This window comes from Pinus tabuliformis, chromosome 9, assembly GCF_031772625.1.
Source record: "Pinus tabuliformis cultivar Carrire ecotype Pingquan chromosome 9, CPIR1, whole genome shotgun sequence".
NCBI classification, from domain to species: domain Eukaryota; kingdom Viridiplantae; phylum Streptophyta; class Pinopsida; order Pinales; family Pinaceae; genus Pinus; species Pinus tabuliformis.
The window spans coordinates 1,422,196,921-1,422,205,856 of NC_142307.1; positions in this window are offsets into that span (position 1 = coordinate 1,422,196,921).

Consider the following 8,936-nt stretch of genomic DNA (forward strand, 5'->3'; position numbering starts at 1 on the left):
CAATGTTGCAGTAGTTGCAATGGTTTTGCATGATCCTTGTACTAATGTGTAGTGTATGTTGTTCTTTCCTCTCCTTGGAAGCTTGCGGATGTTATTTCTACTTTGAACCACTTGGCTACCCTTTATTTTTTCATTTTATTTCCAGGTATTATGTCTATACACAAGCCTCATCCAATTTCCTTGGCTTGGAAAACATCCTTTGCTTTTGTAGATGGCTATGTATAGCCCCCAAATACTTTAGGAGTATAGTTGGGCTAGTAGGACTGATACCTAGCATGATTACCATCTTCCTAAACTTAGTGGTGTACTCCTGCACACTCCACCACTACATCTTCCTGAAATAGTGCCATTTGATCCATTTGTCCTCTACGCACCTGATAGGGTAGGATAGGTACTTTATGAATATTTTGAAATCCTTCCACTTAGTTACTTGCAGATCACCCTTTTGCCTAAATGTTTTCATATGGATTTTCCACTAGGTCAAAGCATGTCTCTCTAACTTCAATATAGAAAATGATATTTTTTTCTCCTCATCTATATGATATATGATAAAATAAAATTCTAAGTGTTGCAACTAATGATTTAGGTTTTAACACATTGATCTCAGGGAGGCGATTGAGATTGAGAGACATCCCAGAAACCTTAACAGGGATGATGGCTGGGAATTGAGTAAAAGTTGGATTCCGGCTCTCTCTTCATAACTCCTCCTCCCTTTCCTCGCCTTTATCGTTTTCCTCTTCCTATTCTATCTCGGTTTCCTTTTATTTTTTAACTTTTGTTGTTAATATCCAAAATGTATTTGCATTAATATTTTTATGGTAATACCTTTATGGTTTCTTTGCTTTTGTCCTTTTCAAGGAGGATAAGTTTTCCTCTATATTATAATGGTCTCATTAATCGTATAATTATGATAAATAGTCTTAATAGAGATGTTGGTAATATTAATAAAAGATTATAAAAAATATTGAAATAAAATATTTATTAGGAATCTTTCCTAACAATGAATATTGAATAAGTCCCCCCTAACAAATAAAATTATAAATAATTATTTTAGGTAATAGTATTATAGAAATCGATAATTAATTTATAATATTGAAATTAATATATTCAATCATTACATAATAAATAATTTTCAACCAAATATATATTGAATAGGTCAACCCCTATAAAATATTATTATATAAATTAATTATTTTTAATATTATTATATAAATTGGTAACTAATTTATTATATCGAAATAACAACTAGATTTCAACCTAATTCACTTTGAATAGGTCAACCCTAACAAATAATATTATATAAATTAATTATTCTTAGATAATATCATTATATAAATTGATAAATAATTTACAATATCAATATAAAATAATTAATTATTACATAAAAGCTAGTTTCTAACTAAATATCAAATAAATTAATAAACATCTCTTCATCACGTATTCCTAAATAATTTTATTTCACCAACGACTAATTTTGAACAGCTAACCCCTGAACAATAATGCATCCCTTCTATTTATTCTCTCAGATAGATTGATTTCTCACCTTGTATTGAGGATGAACCACATTAGTTGGTTCGAAACGTCGACCCAATCCTAACGATGTGATTAATCCAAAAGACTGATTTCTACATTATGGATCACAAAAGTCATAGATCTAACATTATATTTATGTCAACCATTGCTTCCATCTTGAATAAGGACCGTGAATGGTTGATGACATTCATACTTGAATACTATTTATCATGTTATTTCCTTGAATTATTTTATGGGTTTTCATGATCTCCCAATTTCCTCTTTGATCTAACCTCTTAATTAGATCCTTCGTCTTTGATTTCAACCTCGTTTTCTAGGGATTCCATTAGGAGGTTTATATTGTGACTAATGCCAGCAAATTGCATTTCTATCCTTACAATCTCTCTTCTGCCATATCATGAGGGTTATTATGAACAAATTTTTCATCCATGGATAGTATTCTATGACTTTATGCTTAAACTGGTTCTTCAATCCTTTGCAATTTTTCATGAAATTCCCCAAATAAATCTTCTTTGATACCAACATGATATCTAAACTACTGTGGGTATTCCATTGGAACAATTTGTTACAATATATATATATATATATATATATATATATATATATATATATATATATATATATATATATATATATATATAATTACTGAAATGTTTACTATTAATTTCTCCCTAGATTTTAAATTTTTTAGTTGGCTGAATTTCTACTTAATTAATTAAACTAGATGAAATGCAAGAAATAGAAAACAATAAAGAAATACACACATCATCCACAATAGACTAAAATATTTACCTTGTGAAACCTTTGCGAGAGAAAATCCAAATAGAAGGTGAGGCTTGTCTACTATCTTTTATATCGTATAGAAAAGTGCAACTACAAAGAAGAGGTACTTTAGATGGAGTTAGTTGAGGTTTGTGGTCTACAAGGTTATTGCAAAATCCTAACCCCCTCTATTTTTCTCTCTTACTTCACACTCCCAACTACTCTACTCGAATATGGAACAAAATACAATATCATAGAATGGAACCCCTACTCCCTATAGTGCTCCGATATATAACATAGATTGATAGCCAAGTTGGGATACGATTTAACTCCCTCAACTCCAAACTAGAGTTACAAGTTTGAGCCTTCTAGAGACTTATTTAAAACCTACATGTGGCTAGTTTCATACGAATGGGTAATGAGGGATGTTGTGGCATCTACTCATACCATGGTAGTCAACACAATGGGCCAACTTGCATGAGGCATAATGTTTGCATACAAACTTTGATTGGTGTGATTCTTGCATTGTTGCAATGATCCCTTTGTGTAGAATAGATCCTTCAGTGTAAGTAAGAGTTTTTGTACCCTAATAGACTATATTTAAGGCCTCAAAATGCATATGTAAGTTTTTAGACCTCAATTCTCCAAACTGGGCCTTGTCATTAAAAATGACCCTACAACTTAATTCCTCCAATATTTCCACTTGAAAGCATTGAGATAAATGACAAATAATATATTGATCCAATCCAGATCAACAAATGGAAACATATACATCATGTTTTGCATGAAAAATAACATACCAATGTTAGCAAAAATCAAATTTTTGGTATTCATATATAATTTCTATAAATAAAAATTATATATCTAAAAGCTAATTCATTTCCTACATTTCATATTTTTACATCATATCCAAATTCATTCTAAAAGTACCTTGAATCATCCCTCAAGTTAAGACATTTTTATTTTTCCATGTTTGCAGTGCCACTACATTTCATCGTCTTACAACATATCCAAATTCCTTGTGAAAACACCACTATGAGGAAAAATCAAATTTCGTGGAGTCATACATAATTTCTATAAATAAAAATTATATGTTTGAAAGCTAATTCATTTTCCTACATTTCATGTTTTTACAACATATTCAGTCCATTGTGAAAGTACCTCGTATAATCCCTCCAAGTTAATAGATTATTGTTTTTGCATGTTTGCATTGCCACTAATGCATTGTGAAAGACCATCATTAGTTTGTACCCACCTAGTGAGCTTCTTTTCATGTTTAGTTTACTGTCGATAAAATGATGGGTTTACACACACACACACACACACACACATATAATATTGAATATTCGTGATATAGTGTTAACATCTTATTGTATGGTGTTGGGAAGGTACCAACAAGTTCCTTTTCAAGTTTACTGACCATATATTATTGTATGTTGTTGGGAAGGTACCAACAAGATCCTTTTCAAGTTTACTGACCATATATGGTCAGTAAACTTGAAAAGGAACTTTTTGGTACCTTCCCAACACCATACAATAATATATTAGAACACTAGATCACCAATATTCAGTGTAATCAATAACCACATTTTGTAAGTCACATGCAGTGGAGGAGTATGTTCGCTAGGATTTTACTTGGGTCATTGCCACAACAACCACTTAAAGTTATCATTAGACCATAATTCGATGGACTATAATTGTGAACAATAAATTTGTTAAGTGTTTAGAGTGAGGAAGTTGGTATCTTGCTAGCACCTTCCAGATTCCCCAATCCTCTGTTTTTTAGATTGAAGATGTTATTAGTTGCTAATTGTAATAAATATTGAAAACTCTGTAGGACTAAGTGGGAATGGATGCCACAACCTCCTTGGGTTTTTGATATTCATTTCAATTAGCAACTAGTAACATCTTCCATCCAAAAAATGAGTGGAGACTCTCGAAGGTGCTAGCTAAATACCAACTTCCTCACTCTAAATGCTTAAAAAATTTAATGTTCACAAGTATAGTCCATCTAACTACTGTATAGCGATAGCTTGAAGTGCTTGTTGTGGCAATGACCCAAATAAAATCCTAGCGAACATGCTCCTCCCTTACATGTTGCTATTGATTATACTGAATATTGGTGATATAGTGTTATAACATATTACTGTATGGTGTTGGGACGGTACCAACAAGCTCCTTTTCAAGTTTACTATCTATCTATCTATCTATCTATCTATCTATCTATCTATCTATCTATATATATATATATATATATATATATATATATATATATATATATATATATATATATATATATATATATATATATATATATATATATATATATATATATATTCCTCGAAAAAAGAAAGAAAAAGACCCGTATTTTTATTCAACTTGAAACAAGGAAAAAAATTACATTTTGCAGATGCTGAAAGATTTTGGTCATATAATCCTTTCAGCTTATTAGCAATGAAAATAATATTGCAAAAATTACATAAATTATGCTAAAGTTAAGCATGATAAATATCACTTCTCCTTTTTGCCTTTCTTTTTCTAAACCATTTTCCAAACCGCATGGTTGGGCTCAACTGTTACCATATCCAATTCATTTCTAGAAGTATGCAAGGGGACTTCTTTGTTTGAGTCCGAACTTTTAGAGACATGGGTTCTATTTATACCCCTTGTTCCCTTTTCAATTTGTGGTTCCTCCTTTTGAGTTGATGCTTGGATCTCTACTAATTAGGTTCCCTTCTGGATGTGGGTTGTGGCTCCAGACTGATCCTCATCACCTTCATCTTCTTGCTTATCATGTTGAGCCCGTGAATCCATATTTTGTTTGTTTTCCAAGGTTTATTCTTCCTCTTCTTCAAAAAAATGAGGATCATATCCCTTCCAATCCTTTGGCCTGTGGCCTTCCTCTTTTTCTTTTTAGGGAACATTTTTTCCTATGAGCTTGTGTTCTGCAAGTGTCCTATTTGAAAACAAATTCGACAACTGAATGTCATGTTCTCATAATCTAATACTTGGTTCAGTTGAAAGTTTTTATGTTTCAGTTGGATTCAATCAGGTAGACCTTTGTTGAGGTCAATCTCTACACATATTTTGGCAAAAGTGAAGATACCTTCTTTTGTTCTGTCACAATCCATCTTTTTGAACTTGCTTAGAGTATTCCCAATAACCTCTAGGACCTCATGGTGCCAGAAATGTAGAGGAATATTGGGTGGTATTATATAGACTGAAATTTTTAAAACCACCATATGAACCATGGATTAATGAAGATCCCAACTCTACCCGAAAACCATGGCCCCACATTTAGGACATAATCTAGATCTTTCTGTGTATCAAATTGTATAATAAAGAACCTTTGCAACATAAAAATATATCACGGTTGGGGGTCCAAGTAGAGAAATTCCACTGGTGTAATGCATCAGATCTGGGCCATAAACCATTGAATCTGCATATAATTGCCCTGGATTGTAGATAAGAAAAAAGAGAATTTACATTTACATTTTGTATATTAACTTCCATGGCTGGTGCTTTTTCTATTTGTTCTATGATGTCTGGTCTTAGATTGTTTTTCATTTGATATGATGGGACATGATCCTTCCCTTGCATTTCATCCTTGAAAGAGATATATCCAGTGGGATTTTTGGAGCAAGCAACTTCCTTGTGAGATATTGAGACGTCTGGTTCCCTGGTGCCCGTAGCTCCACCACACATCCTTGCAAGCATGACTATGGTGGAGTTTCTTTAAATACCATATCCATGTAAATGAGATAGATCCATTAATTGCTTCCCTTCATGTAATAGGTGTTTACAAGTAACAGGGATGCCAATTCAGTGATCTATCTTTTGTTTTACATCCACCACAAGATTAGATCCAGACACCCATACAAGGATTGAGTCCTACTTATGGCCTTAATGAAAATCTGAAAACCCTCCTCCATATCCAAATTTTTAATATGATATCCTTCGATCTGAGGAGGAATGAGCCATTTTTGAAAAAGAGATAAAGCCCCCATGGACCTCAATGCCCACAAATTTACAAGCATTTGTGGGACCGAAATATAGGTGAAGGGGGATCAAAAGATATCCCCATTAGGCTTAGCCATCGTGTCCCCACAGAAGTACTGAAAACCAACCATAGAAACCTTTCGTGGGTCCTTGTGTTATTGTGGGATCATTGCCATTGGATTCTTGGTGATCCCAGGTGAAAGGGGATACTACTAGGATTTTCAAGCTTGAAACCTCGAAGACCGTGAATAAAAAGTTGCAGGAAGGCGACCATTCCACCATGAACAAATACTTGCTCTTCTGACTGTTTTTCCCAAAAGAAATACAGGGTTTGCAACACCAGACGATAGTGTATCCTCGATGTGAATCTCTAACCCATGACTTGTAGCGGTGGATGGGGACAAACTACAGAAAAACCTAACCCTAGAACATGGAACAAATTCCATTTTTCCTCAGATCTCACACACACAAACACACATATAGACACACAATGAAGATTTGGATATTTTATATGGTTTTAGATGCTCATCTTTTTTTTTGCCAATTTTAGTGTAGTTTTAACTTGGGTTTGTAATTTTGGGGTTGAAAAATTTTGGTATGGTTAGTGATTTTAGGGTTACCCAATTCATATCAAGTTCAAGCTATGATAAAATTCATATAAGTGAGCTATGGTTTCTCAAGGATTTCAAAGACACAAAATTGGAAGAGAATATATGATTCATACATGCTTACGTAATGGCCTCACACATGTATGCAATTTCTCATATCTACAAAATTACATGTGAAGGTGTAAGAGAATACCATGAACAAGATGTATAATATGCACAAATCATACCATATTTGAGGACATGTTATCATCACCTTCGTTATAGAGTAAAGGAAATGAAAATTTTATTTATGCCCATTGAAAGCCACTCACAATTATGAGGTTGTAAAATAAATACATATACAATTGAAAATACGGGAGTGGATAAAACATCTCCATTATAATATGGAAATCAATGAGGATAAGAGAACTTCAATCTTTGAGTGATATAAAAAAACATTATACCAAGAGAATATGAAAAGAAGAAACATTCTTGTTAGCTAGAATAAAAGATCAATCTCCACTTCTAATTTCCAATGTTGATAAAGTTGCTAATGAGGGTTGTTTAGGCATTATTTTATTAATTTTATGTTACCATTATAACATATTAACTAAACTTATTGTTAGTCCTAAGAATAGTAACACTTGAGATGTCATGTAAGTTGAAAGGAGGATTTGATAAGAAGATTATGCAATCTATTTGTAGTTTCTTTACTGAGGAGGTTTTTGTAATGAATAAACTATTGAATAAAAAGGGCTATAGAGCTCTTCTCCTCAAAATACATACTAGATTGGATACTCTTCTTAATAAACGCTAAATTTGATACTCAACTCCACGAATATCTACTAATAGATAATAATAGATTCCACCATGTATCTCAAAGGAAGCTAAGTATCTACTCTTGTTCTCCAGTGAAAAGTCAACAAAATTGTCAACACTCTTTGAGTATGCGATATGTTTTTATGAGAATTAGATAAGACATAATTGTAGCTTAATCAAAGGAAACTTTAGCCCGTGCAATAAACCTATATAAATTGTAATGGTGATAAGACCATTGTGTATTTTGAAATAGATGTTAAAATAATGAATGAATTAAAATGACAAAGGTTCACAAGGTCAACCCAAATGACTCTAGAACAAGCCCTATAAATTCCCAAATTGATGTCTCTTTTCAAGGGAGTAGGAGCATCTATGGACAACATAGTGGGAAATATATTCTTAATGTATCCCAATTTATGGCTAGGAGAAAAGTTACCACATAGTTGTATGAACTTGAGCTAAAAGCTTGATTGGATAATCTGATGGAGGAATGGAGAGAAAACTAGGGATATCTATCTTAACTTGCCTATTGGTTCTGTGAAATGAGTCTTTTGATGGCAGCAAGAAACCTAGAAGGAAATCTGCACAACATAGTGCAAAAATATATTAGCTAAAGGAACTACGCAATATTTTCATAGTGCCTCTAGAAAATCTGTTTTCGTCTCTGGGAAGGCAGAACGACTTACACTCTATAGATTTGACTCTCCATTGTCTAAGCACATCGTCCATGCTCAAGAAGGGACTCCCTTGTCTCCCTTACTGATGGTTACATGCAGGCTCCCAACAAAACTGTAACAACATCCAGACTAAAGGAAAATTGTCCAACGCTCAAGTTACTCAGGTTCTCCAGACTCTCCTACTCAAAGATGATCGCCTCCTATCTCTTCCATGTCCAACATCCCCTCATCAAGTCACTAGGCACACTCAAATTAAAAAATAACATGTCACTACCTACAAAATAGAGACGCTGCAAAATACGGTTTGGGGGTCCCTTTAACCAGTACGCTTAACAATCACAACTCAGAAATCGAATATCTGCAAGCACATAACGCTATAGGCCATTTTCACATAGTTTATGGAATGGAATCAAATGTATATACAATTAGAACACAGAGATACCAACAAAGAAATAATAACGTGGAGTTATGGAATTAATATGCTACACATTTCTTTTATTTATTTCACAGGTACAAGCTTGAGGTAGGAGAAGAAGCTCCTCTCCCATCCAATCAATGC